The sequence below is a fragment of the Lutra lutra genome, chromosome 7, assembly GCF_902655055.1.
Source record: "Lutra lutra chromosome 7, mLutLut1.2, whole genome shotgun sequence".
Classification (NCBI taxonomy): Eukaryota; Metazoa; Chordata; class Mammalia; order Carnivora; family Mustelidae; genus Lutra; species Lutra lutra.
The window spans coordinates 82,100,128-82,112,231 of NC_062284.1; the positions used below are offsets into that span (position 1 = coordinate 82,100,128).

General features: G+C 40.4%; 1 protein-coding gene across 1 annotated transcript in view; it reads left to right on the top strand.

Moving 5' to 3' along the window:
- The window catches only part of AKAP6 (A-kinase anchoring protein 6), a 542,654-nt gene that overhangs the window by 61,387 nt on the left and 469,163 nt on the right, over positions 1-12,104 (top strand). Inside the window, exon 3 of the mRNA XM_047736848.1 lies at positions 758-969. The gene's annotated coding sequence lies outside the window, so the exon portion shown is untranslated. The remainder of the gene's footprint in view (positions 1-757; positions 970-12,104) is intronic.

Sequence of the window (12,104 nt, forward strand, 5' to 3'; positions counted from 1 at the left end):
TAATTTCCTTCTGTGTCTTACTGCCCGGAGGAGAGGAAAACAGAGCCCCGATGTTTGGAATGTCAGTGACTTGAGAAGTTCTAGCAGGTTGGTTACTCGCTCCAACCACAAGGTTTGGTTCCCTTAAAGACTTGAATTTTGGCTGTGAGTAGGAGAGGTTCTCTGCAGGCCAGGGGATGGGCCCCTGGAAATGGAAAGTGGTGTGGTGTGCCCACTAGATCCTCCTTACACATGCCCAACCATGCTCAGGTGAGAGCTGGGGCTCTGCTGCATTAGAAAGGTCCTGTGGGTTGGTGTCCATCAGGGGAAATGATCAGGGCAGACTTTATTGGTGGGAGTTTGCCCATGTTTTAAGAATTAATGCTTATTTACTTTAGAGTTAGAGTCACTTTCTTTGCTGTTCATATTCCATTTTTAATTCCTTTTCTGCCCCCTGCTTTGTACTCCCGGTTTTTGACAAGTAAACAAAAATTCTTTTTAATAACTTTTAAAAAGGTATCATAATGCTGTCCAGAGAGGAAGAAGTGATCAACTGACGAACAGAGAAACACTGAGCATTTGTTTTTATTTGCTCAGTACTAAATCTCTATCTCCCCACAACCTTATTCTCTCCTAAATGTGTAACAACGAAGTAGGAGGTAATTTTTATTTTTCCCAGTGTGCCTTCAGGGAAATCCCTTTTAAATGTATGGATTTTAGTCCAATGAGGGATCCTCTTCCTTTGGTCTGCATTTTGCATATCGTCTGTTTCTTACAGGGCTTCCGTATTGTCTCAGGCTCCACTCGAAATGCAGCAAGGATTCCTAGCACATCCCAGTTGCCATAGCAACAGCAGTCTTTCCCATAATGAGCTGCATCATCTGAACTGATGTCACAGCATCATGCAGCAGGTCAAACAAGCATCTCCTAGTATTGCATCCTACAGATGTTGCTGTAAACATCAAAAGGAGATGGTGGGAGCAGGAGATGGTGAGTGTTGAACGTCCGGGCCTTAATTGCAAGGCTGTTTTGTTGGTTAGTCGGTGTCTGCTAAGGCGGAGATGGGGGGATGTTGTCTGCTTAAAATGGACTGGGGAAAGAAGGCTGTTTTACCTAAATCTGTTTTTCAGGCTGCTGGATTAAGACAAAGGCCTTTAAGAGGAATCATAATATGTAGAATTATTCTTGTACCATCTCTGCCTGTTATTTTTGGTGTTCTCATAGAATTTTTCATAAACATAAAATAATTTTCTATTGCAAAATCCCAAATAGGCTCTAAAATGAGTAGTTCACAGTATTTCAGCATTGTAAAGATGCAGATTTCTTTTTTTATGGGACAGAGCTAATTGGTCCCCTATTTGCTCTTGTGATTTTTGAAATATTTAGTGATTTACAGTATGAGATTTAGTATTTACCTCGGTTGGGTTTCATTTTCTTCATGGCAAGGAATGAATGCTGAATAAGCATTTGACATAACCCTGATGTGAAAGGGGATTACTTGCATGTTTAACACAGAATTTATTAAAAGCACGAAGACCCAAAACAAATGAAATTACTTGAGCCTTTTGATTTATGTGGTAGTCCTTCAACCCCTGTCCTTCATAGTTAGTTGAAACCCTAATATTTTCCCATCTCTAGCTAGTCTCTAAAACAGCTGGAGTTGTTTGCAGGTGGACTTGTAACAAGTCTGCTCTCTGCGGCAGTTGCAGTGAAGGGTAACGCCGACGAAAGCCTCTGGAAGTGCCCGAGGTGCTGCTCTTAACTTTAGCCGGAATCTGGTAAGACAAATAAATAGCAGGGTTCTCAGTGACTGTGGCGAATACAGATCTCTGGGCTTAGTCATAACCTCAACTCAATCCTGAAAGTCCAGATAAACATGTATCATGTTCATTTCAACTCTTAGCTTTTTCTCAGGCATCTTTGTTGTGTGTGTGTGTGTGTGTGTGTGTGTGTGTGTGTGTGTATTTTTATCCCCCCCTCTAAAAACTGTGGCCTGACAATGTCAGATAAGGAGCAGTGTATTGCCTTTTGTTTTGGGAAATGAAATGGATTTTCCTGGTGCAGCTGATTGCTACTAAGAGAGAGAAAGGAGGAGGCACATGTCAGTTCAGTTGATCAATATGTCCACTTGGAATCAGGGAGTGGTCTTTTGGCTCAGTGCTGCTGAGTTGATAGTTTTTATTTGAGAAGTCTTATAGGAAAGAATGGCAACCCCCAAATTTCTCTTCCTTTAGGCTATTTATTGAGCCTAAAAGAGATGTATCCTAGAGGCAGGAAGAGCAATACCTCTAGCTAGCTTGGAGTGATTCTTTTTTTTTTTTTTTTTTTCCAATTATATTGGTCCCATTAGGCACTAGCTGCAATGAGAGACTTTAGATTTTAATTAGTTTGTTTATACACATCACATACGTACTACTTTAAGCTTCCTTTAAGCTTCTGTGGCTGACAGGCAGCTATTTGGGATGGGAGAGGTCAGCTCAGCGCATTTTATTGCAAGCACTTAGGAGCATGAATTGTTCATTGCTGCTTTTTTGTTGTATAATGTGAACAGAAAGCTTTGCCGGGACTGCTGGGTGTGAACGCAGCCAAGTCAGAAGCTCTAAGGTGACAGGGAGGAGTCCTAGATGGAGATGGGGGAAGGGAAAGTGCATCTGGTTGTTGGATTATGAGTCTGGAGAAAATCAGTCAGTGCCCATTAGAATTCTTTTAAAGTATTACTTCCAAGGAAAAGCAACGAAGAAAGACTTGTTTGGTAACATGAATTGTTAGGAGTAAAAATAACCAAAGGCAGCATTTTAATGAGTTTTCTATTTGCTTAATTTTTGTTTCTTTTGTCTAACACTGTGTTCAGCTGCTTCATCATGGGTGATTTGTACAATTACTGGAAGTCGCGGAAGCCAGATTTCTTAAGGGCAGTGTTAGAAAAAGTGGAGTCATGCTTTGAGGGTGGGGAAGGCGCTGGTGGGTGTGGGCTGATGCAGTTGTCTGGTGGAATATCCTCTCTGTTCAGAGGAACCTGTGACACCCCCCACCCCTGCAAGTATTCAAAATGCAGTTACAGTTCTCCAACTTTATGCTTTTGTGCTCTTTTTGCTCCAGGAGAACAAAGCCCTAGTAATGAGAGCTGTCATCCTGATGCTCAGTTTCTTTGCATAGGGCCACAGCCCGTGCTGCTCTCTGATGAGCTGTGTGTCTTAATTACTGGCTAGGGCTATTTCTCTTGCCTTAGTTTTAATATATCCCCAAGGGGTTGGATGGGGCGTGTGTGTATGGGAGGAAGGGAGAGATTGCTCTCCCAGAGATAGCTGCATTTAGTGGTGTTTCACTGAAACTTTCTAGAATTTAGAGAATATTGTTTCACAGTGATGAGTGAAAGATAGCAAGACCATGTTTACAGTGTGGCCAAGTTTCCACCATGGATGCCTCATAAGAAGTTAACCTCCTCCATGCTTTTGGTTATGGCTTCCCCCCCCTCCCCCCGAATCACAAAGTTGTAAAGAAGTTAGTTATTTGTGGGAGTGACGAAAATAGAAATCAAAATAATAGAAATCAAAATAACAGTCACATCTGTTATTTATTCAGTTCTTACTATGTATCAGGCACTGGACCTAACAGCATTTATATTTCAGTTAGCCCTTATAATGACACTGTGAGATACAGAATAATAATTTCACTTTATAAGATTAGGTGATATTCATGTTTCGCAGAAACCAAGTTTAGCCAAGTTAACAAATTTGGCTAAGGCCATGTAGTTAATAAGTGATTGGGTCAGAATTCCAAACAGATGTGATTTGACTGTGATGCCCACATGCTTACTCACGGATGTCTTAGTTTTATGACATCTTAACTGTGTATTCCACACAAATGAGTCGCCTTTACTCTCTCACACTCATCCCACCCTTCTCATTCTAATTGGAAAATCAGAGTTCACATTTCACATGTGGAATGAAATCCCATTTATGACACCAAGTTCAATTATACTACAGGAAAGAGCTTGAATTTTGGGTAGGTCCTTTACTGATCCTAGAGATTTAAGTAATGTGGTGTTGATGCTCAGGAACTATTGTCACTACCCTGCTTGACACATCTTTCTAGCAGGGTCTGCATATGGGAAATGCTACATGAATGAGGGTGAGCATTATGGAATTGTAGTAAAATCTGGTCTTATCTAGGTCAGTAATGAATCAAGTTTGTTGTACCTGTCTTATTAGCTGCATATATAGTACTCTGCTAACTTGAAGATGTTTGCATTCCCTGGTAATACCAGGCAAGGAATAGAAGAGGAGACTTCTCTCACAGGCAGAAGGCATACTCCAAATCCATCTCTTGCTTCAGAAAGACCAAAAGAGAGTTATTTTGCTGAGTATCTCAGTGGCTGAATCCAAACGTTGCCTATCTCTGACAAAGTATCAGAATAATGGGCTTGTGCAACATCCTGGAAGCCTTGTGTTTGAGGAGAGCTGATACAGTCATCTCTGCATCATCTTGCCCATCCCCAGCTCTCCACGCCCAGTATCATTATGGGCTCTGAGGGCTGTTCTTTGTTTGACTGTGGGGCTAATGTATACACTGACAGCACATTGATATTGATTCTGGTATGGTGAATACTTAGAAATATCATTCCACAGAGCTCATTAGCCTTTTCTAGGTTCTGGGAAGAAGTTAACCTTTGTCCCAGCTTCCTCCAAGGAGGCCCAAGCTTGTGTCTGTGTGAGCCAAAGAAATGAGAGACTGATAGAAAGGCAGTAGAGTTACTGGGTACAGTGACTACATGAGTTAGATTATTAATTAGGGAATAAAAAAGCCAATGGAAGTTAGGGAAGTTGGTAGACCTGCTACATGTGTCTGATTTCCTCCTATTTCAAATCCTAGAATCAGTGAATTATCATTTGTTTTGATCCTATGGATTCAGTTCAATCCAACAAGTACTGTTGAGTATCTACTATGTGCCAGGCAATGTCAGGGAGCATAGCAGTAAACAAGACAGATGAATGGGTAAATTTATGGTGGGATCATTAATTCACTCTTATACTGTAATACTATTATTTCTGTTTAGTTCCATTCCACTTATTAACAGATTAACCCATTATTTCTACACATCTTATAGGTAGGTGCATATGCATGTATGGTCTACAAGTAGAGGTAAAAATCACTGCATCAAATAATAGCTTTTTTTTTTCTGCTTGGTTTGGGTTTAGAATTTTGCTGGGTGTAGACAAAACGTGTATGGCAATTAGCATTTTGTTGGTATAAGCTTTTGAAAAGTGTAATTGTAATCAACCAAAAAGTACATGTCCATCTCAATTGATATAAACCTGACATATGAAAATATGAAATGTATATGATAAATCAGTTAAGGAGAGATTTTTTTTCATTTTTATGAAACGTATTTCTCACTTTTTAAAAGAAGGTTTTGTTTATTTGTTTAGAGAAAGAGTACAAGCAGGGGGAGGGGCAGAAGGAGAGCAAGAGAGAGAATCTCAAGCAGACTTCTCCTGAGTGTGGAGCCCAACCTGGGACTCAGTCTCACAACCCCGAGATCATGACCTGAGCTAAAATCATGAATGGGACGCTTAACCAACTGAGTCACCCAGGTGCCCCTAAAAGTTATTTCTCACTTTTAAATGCTGTCCAGAGCCCTCTAAATTGAATGTTTCAGGCACCGTGCCAGGGAGGTATGTGTACATGGCATGAGCACCAGCCACCTCCAGCCATGAGCAGCCTGTCCATGCCTCCTAGTATGCTTTCTGAACATCACTTTATCTATCTGTCTGTCTATCTACCTATCTATCTATCTATCTATCTTAAAAAGGATCTTATTTATTTATTTGACAGAGAGATCACAAGTAGGCAGAAAGGCAGGCAGAGAGAGAAAGGGAAGCAGGCTCCCTGATGAGCAGAGAGCCCGATGTGGGGCTCGATCCCAGGACCCTGACACCATAACCTGAGCTGAAGACAGAGACTTTAACCCACTGAACCACCCAGGAGCCCCTCAAACATCACTTTATTTATTTTTTATTTATTTTTTATTTTTTTAAAGATTTTATTTGTTTATTTGACAGAGAGAGATCACAAGTAGACAGAGAGGCAGGCAGAGAGAGAGAGAGAGAGAGAGGGAAGCAGGCTCCCTCCTGAGCAGAGAGCCCGATGCGGGACTCGATCCCAGGACCCTGAGATCATGACCTGAGCTGAAGGCAGCGGCTTAACCCACTGAGCCACCCAGGCGCCCTCAAACATCACTTTAAATGGGAACCATTTCTTTAAACAATTGTATTATCTCATGTATTTAAAACTATGCTTGTAATTTCATAAACTTTCCTGAAATTTTTCAGGTGCATGATCATACATATGTAAGGTGTGTCTGACTTGTGACAATCACATGAAGATTGACTACTATTCTTTGATGGCAGTTGCATATACCAATCCTGTATGTGGGCCCTAGTGGAAAGGCTTTTCCTTTCCTACGGACGTGCAGAGAACTTTTTATAGGACTTTGGTCATAGCAGTAGAGTTTTAGGTATTTTGAATATGTAAGGCAAATGATTTTTTCTCCATAAGTACATACGTATCAATAGATAGATCCCCCAGATGGTTTTCAGACTTGGTAAGAACAAAGGAGACACTTCGTGTCCCTTGTAAGCCATCAGGAATGTTTTTGTCTGCTTTTCAGCAAGAGGTTATGCTTCAAACTCTTCTAGCCATCTTGAAACTGGATACTTTGAGTCAATGAAAAGAAATGGGGAGAGAATGTGGAATCTTTAGAACAGGGTCTTAAGCTGGATAATTCATGGGCAGAACATTGCAGCTTCTTTTGTATACTGCTGGGTCAGGCTTCCTGGGCTTGCAACCTGTGCTTACATAGGGCCTGTTCTAAGAAGGGTCCACAGTTGATTTAAAGTTCTATTGTCACCATCTTGAAATTCTTTTCTTTCTTTCCTTCTTTGTTTGTTTGTTTGTTTTCTTGGGGAGGGCGCATCTTGAAATCCTTTTTTTTTTTTTTAAATCTTTTAAAAATATATTTATTTATTATTTTAGAGAGAGCAAGAGAGAGTGAGATAGAGCTTACATGCACATAGGTGGGGAGGGGCAGAGGGAGAGAGAGAATCTCAGGCAGACTCCCTGTTGAGTGCAGAGCCTGTGACCTGAGCCAAAATCTAAAGAGTTGGAGGCTCAACTGACTGAGCCACCCAGGCACCCCCCCATCTTTAAATTCTTAATAATTTTTTAAAGATTTATTTATTTGTTAGAGAGAGAATCTTCAAGCAGACTTACTTATGAGCGTGAAGCCTAAAGAGGGGCTTGATCCCAGAATCCTGAGATCATGACCTGAGCAAAAATCAAGAGCCTTAACCAATGGAGCCACCCAGGTGCCCCCTTAATAATTTTTGAGCAGGGGGTTCTGTGTTTTCAGTTTACACTGGACACTGCAAACTTTGTAGCCAGTCCTGTATGGCCATTTTGATATAAAAAAATTGACACACCAATCTGAGTTCCAAGCTTCTCTTTGTAGGAATTATGTGATGTGGCTCACTTGGCAAGAGTTGACATAGCAGTATTCTCCAATTCATCAAGGTCTGTGTACCAGTCCCATCCATTTACCCTCAACTGCTACTACTGCTTGAGCCCTGTGGGTACTTGAGTTAGAGACCTCTGCTCTGGAAGAATTCAAACAGAAATTGGAGAGCTTAAACTAACTAAAGTACCATTGTCAAAACAACCCAGAGCAAAGACCCCATATGTCGTAACTTAGAGGCATCCATGGTAAATTCAGTGCCATGCATGGTAATTCAGTGGCGTTTCTTTTATAGGCAATGGGGGACGTAGTACATTATACCTAAAGATTTTTGGTAGGTCAGGCTTATTTGTCATTACCATTGCTTTCAGGGGAGAAATCAAATCTTTGCAAAGCAAGCTAATTAACTATCCTGTGGTTCATTGTTTATATTTATTCTCCTGCCCTTGGTTTACTCCTTGATTACTTTTATCACTTCTTTGTTTAACTCTCATTTGAATTACACAACATTTTTATGCTGCCTGAGTGGTTTTTATATTTTAGCACTATCCTTTTTTAATATTCTCTCTCCAGGAGACTGGGGGCCCATAATTTGAGGTTATACTACTGCAGGAAGAGTTCACATTTTTTTTTTAATTAAAAAGGGAATTACAATCAGTATTTATAATGAACCCTTCCCTAGCAAGGCTGCTCTCACCATGCTAATGTTTATAAGTCTAGATCCACCATCACTATTTGTAATAATGAGATGCTGGTAATAGACCCTTGAACCTTATAGTATGTGAAGCCTTCTGACCCTTCATGTTGCAGTGAGAAGTGGCTGTATTAATCTACGGATGTGCAGAGAATTGTTAGAGAATTAATACGATTGAAGGATGGCACTTACTGCACAGGAAAAAACTTTTTTTTTTTTTGGCTGGTTGAGAGTAAACGGGGCCTGACAGATATTCAAGGGGCTCTTGCCATTGCTTAGAGGATTAGGGGCCATTAGAGTCTTCTCTAAGAATCAAGCCCCAAACTCACAGCCTTATCATGTACTCTTTAACAATCCTAATGACTTCCGTGGCCACCATCATACACACTGTAAAACCAGCTGTGTTAGACAATTTTGCTATTCAGCTATCAACAAATGTGTCAGTTATCCACCCTGTATCAGATCATGTGCTGAAGGAACAAACACTTTACAAATTAGGACAACTAAAGGCACGCACATGTCTATTACTTGGACAGCTTGTCATAGATTTAACATCCAGGTGTCAGGGCTTTGCTTGCAGACAGTCCTGGCTAGTTCTTCCCTTGTGTGGGTGGTACACTGAGATGGAGCTCCAGGCATGTCTGAGGCTGCCCTCACCTTTTCTTTTCATTCATTTCCTTGATTTAAATGTTTTTTCTTTTTAAGATTTTATTTATTTGGAAGAGAGAGAGAAAGAGAGCAGGTGCGTGGTGTATGCACACAAGTGGGGGTGGGGGCAGAGGGAGAGAGAAGCAGGCTCCCCACTGAGCAGAGAGCCCATGAGGGACTCTATCCCAAGACCCTGAGATCATGACCTGAGCTGAAGACAGATGCTTAACCGACTGAGCCACCCAGGCCTCCCTAAATGTTTTTTCTTAAATAAGCCACTCAAAATCATTGTTTTGTACCCCTCTCAGGTCTTTCAATTCTTAGTGCTCATAGAGTCTCTCTGTGACCACTGTCACCTTCTGGGATAGCTCTGGATCCCCGTAATCCTCTCTACCAGCTGCCCCCCCAGGTACCTAGCTCCCCTGCCACAGTGTATTCCCATCACATTAGCATAAAAATAGTCCTTCTACAACCAAGTGACAAAGCAGTTCTCCCTGTGAGGTAATCTGCTCACATTTAGCTTTTACTAATTAATTCAAATATTGCACTCAGTTTAACCTGTTTTTTGTTTTTTTGTCTGTGAAGTAAAAGGGAATGACTCTTTAAAATTTGTATTAGCTATCCTTGCAGGCAGCCTGTGTGGCATCAACTAGCAATAGCCAATAGCAGGCCCTTATGTTGTAGAGGACTATATGCAAAAATCAAAACAGGTGTGCAAATGTAGTTTTATTTTATTTTTTTAATTTTGTTTTATTTTTTCAGCGTTCCAAGATTCATTGTTTATGCAACACATAAAGATTCATTCTTTAGTGTCAGTCTGACATTGCATTTTCTATTAAAAATAACTGAAAATAAGGAAGGGGGCTGCTGGTGAGAAGGGAGACAGCACAGCAAGTTCCCACAGCAAAGCATCTTTCCTCAGCCTCTACCAGGAGTGGCACAGCTTCTAGGACACTCAAGGGGAAAACCTGTCTCAGGAGCAGCTGCTTGAAGATAAAGGACAGATCTGAAAATAAAGACAAAAAATAAAAACAGCCCTTAAAACTGGCTCAGAGAACTAATGGTCGCCTCGAGAACTGAGGGAGAATTAACTGATGAATTAAGATATATAGTTTTCTCTAACTTAGTAATGAATGATTGATAACATGATTCGCAAACATTTGAATTTTGACTAATTAACCTGGAAAGGAAAACTAGGCTAAGAGGCAGAGGACCAAGAAAAAGGTAACATAACCAGCTTAGGAAGAGACATGTTTCACTATATTAGTTTTTACTTAGCAGATTTTTCCTTTTGTTCTTCACTCTGATTAATGTTATTAGGCTTATTGTGAATAAGCCCACCTTTTATTTTCATTTTTTAAAATTATTCCTTAAGAAAATGACATAAATCATGATCTTTGGTATGCTATTTTTCTCTGGTTCTTAGATGTTAGATTTAACACCATCCTTGTGTAAATATTACATATGATTAAAAAGCAAAACAAGTAGTAAAATGAGTGCTGTCAACCAACTTGAGGAGAAAACAAAATGTACCTTTTCAAAGGTAATCTAGAACTTCAGATAGTGATGGAAATGTCATATTATCAAACTTAAAGTGATTCCTTTTTTTTTTTTTAAAGATTTTATTTATTTATTTCACAGAGAGAGATCACAAGTAGGCAGAGAGGCAGGCAGAGAGAGAGATAGAGGAGGAAGCAGGCTCCTTGCTGAGCAGAGAGCCCGATGCGGGACTCGATCCCAGAACCCTGAGATCATGACCTGAGCCGAAGGCAGAGGCTTAACCCACTGAGTCACCCAGGTGCCCCTTAAAGTGATTCTTTATAATAATTTATACCAAATGAGGGTTTCCATTTTGGATTTTGGAATCCTAAAATCTGATAATTTAAAACATGGATAGATAGACTGATATTCTCTGTGCAGATTAGTTATAGGGATGTGGACAGGGGTGGTTGGTCCCACGGGAACAATAGCCAGGTCTCCCTTTTTGAATCATGCTATCTGTTGACATCCTAAATCTAATTACTAGATGAGGACAGAGCCCAGGAGGATGGATTTTGGAGGTAGGTGTATTTACCTTTGAATCCTAGCTCTAATATAAAATTATTTGATCTATGATCTAGAGTTTCCTAGAGTGTCATTTTCCCCCTATATAAAATGGGGAGAATATCTATTTTATAGGGTGAAATGAAATATTTTTATGTAATGTTATTGGCACAAAGCATTCGATAAGTGAAAGTTATTATTATTTTACTTCTCAGAAGTAGTGGGATAAGATTAATATTCTTCCAAGAAATATAAGTTCTCAACTCTAATCCTGAAACCAAGGAAATAATTTTCAGAGCTTTCATAAATGGAAAGGAAACTCTTTAATATACTTTAAATGCTTATACTGTGCTATGCACATATATTATTTCACTTAATTTCCTTCCCCTGCTTTTTTCTCTGTAGCACTTATCACCATCTGCAAACATATTGCTCCTTATCTTCCCTTAGTATAAAGCAAGTTGCACGAGGGCAGAGATTTTTGTCTGTTTTGTTCATTGATGTTTCCTTAGTTCCTAGAATATTGCTTGACATATGGCAAGGGATCAATATTTGTTGCAAGGCACCTGGGGTGCCTAGGTGGCTCAGTCAGTTAAGTGGCTGCTTTTGGCTTGGGTCATGATCGCAGGGTTCTGGGATAGAGCCCCATGTTGGGCTCCCTGCTCAGTGGGGAGTTGTCTTCTCCCTCTGCCCCCTTCTCCATCTGTGCTCTTTCTCTCACTCTCATAAATAAAATCTTTTAAAAAAATAATAAATGTGTCTGCATAACCCTATGAGGGAAGCAATATGATTGTTTTCAATAAGTAGTAAATAAATTCTCTTTTGCAGTCATGCTTTTCAAGGTTCTAAACATCCTTGTGTAATTCTTACTATTCTAGATAGCATGCCAAGAAGCCCTGTGGCTGATGGTTAGGCCATTATGCCCCATCCAAATCTTTTTTTTTTTTTTTTAAGATTTTATTTATTTATTTGACACAGAGAGAGAGAGAGATCACAAGTAGGCAGAGAGGCAGGCAGAGAGAGAGGGGGGAAGCAGGGTTCCTGCTGAGCAGAGAGCCCCAATGCAGGACTCAATCCCAGGACCCTGAGATCATAACCTGAGCCGAAGGCAAAGGCTTAACCCACTGAGCCACCCAGGAGCCCAGCCACCATCCAATTATTCTAAATTCTCCATTGAAAGCACAGATACTGCCTAGGCAACTCTGATGGGCTCCTCCTCTGTATTTA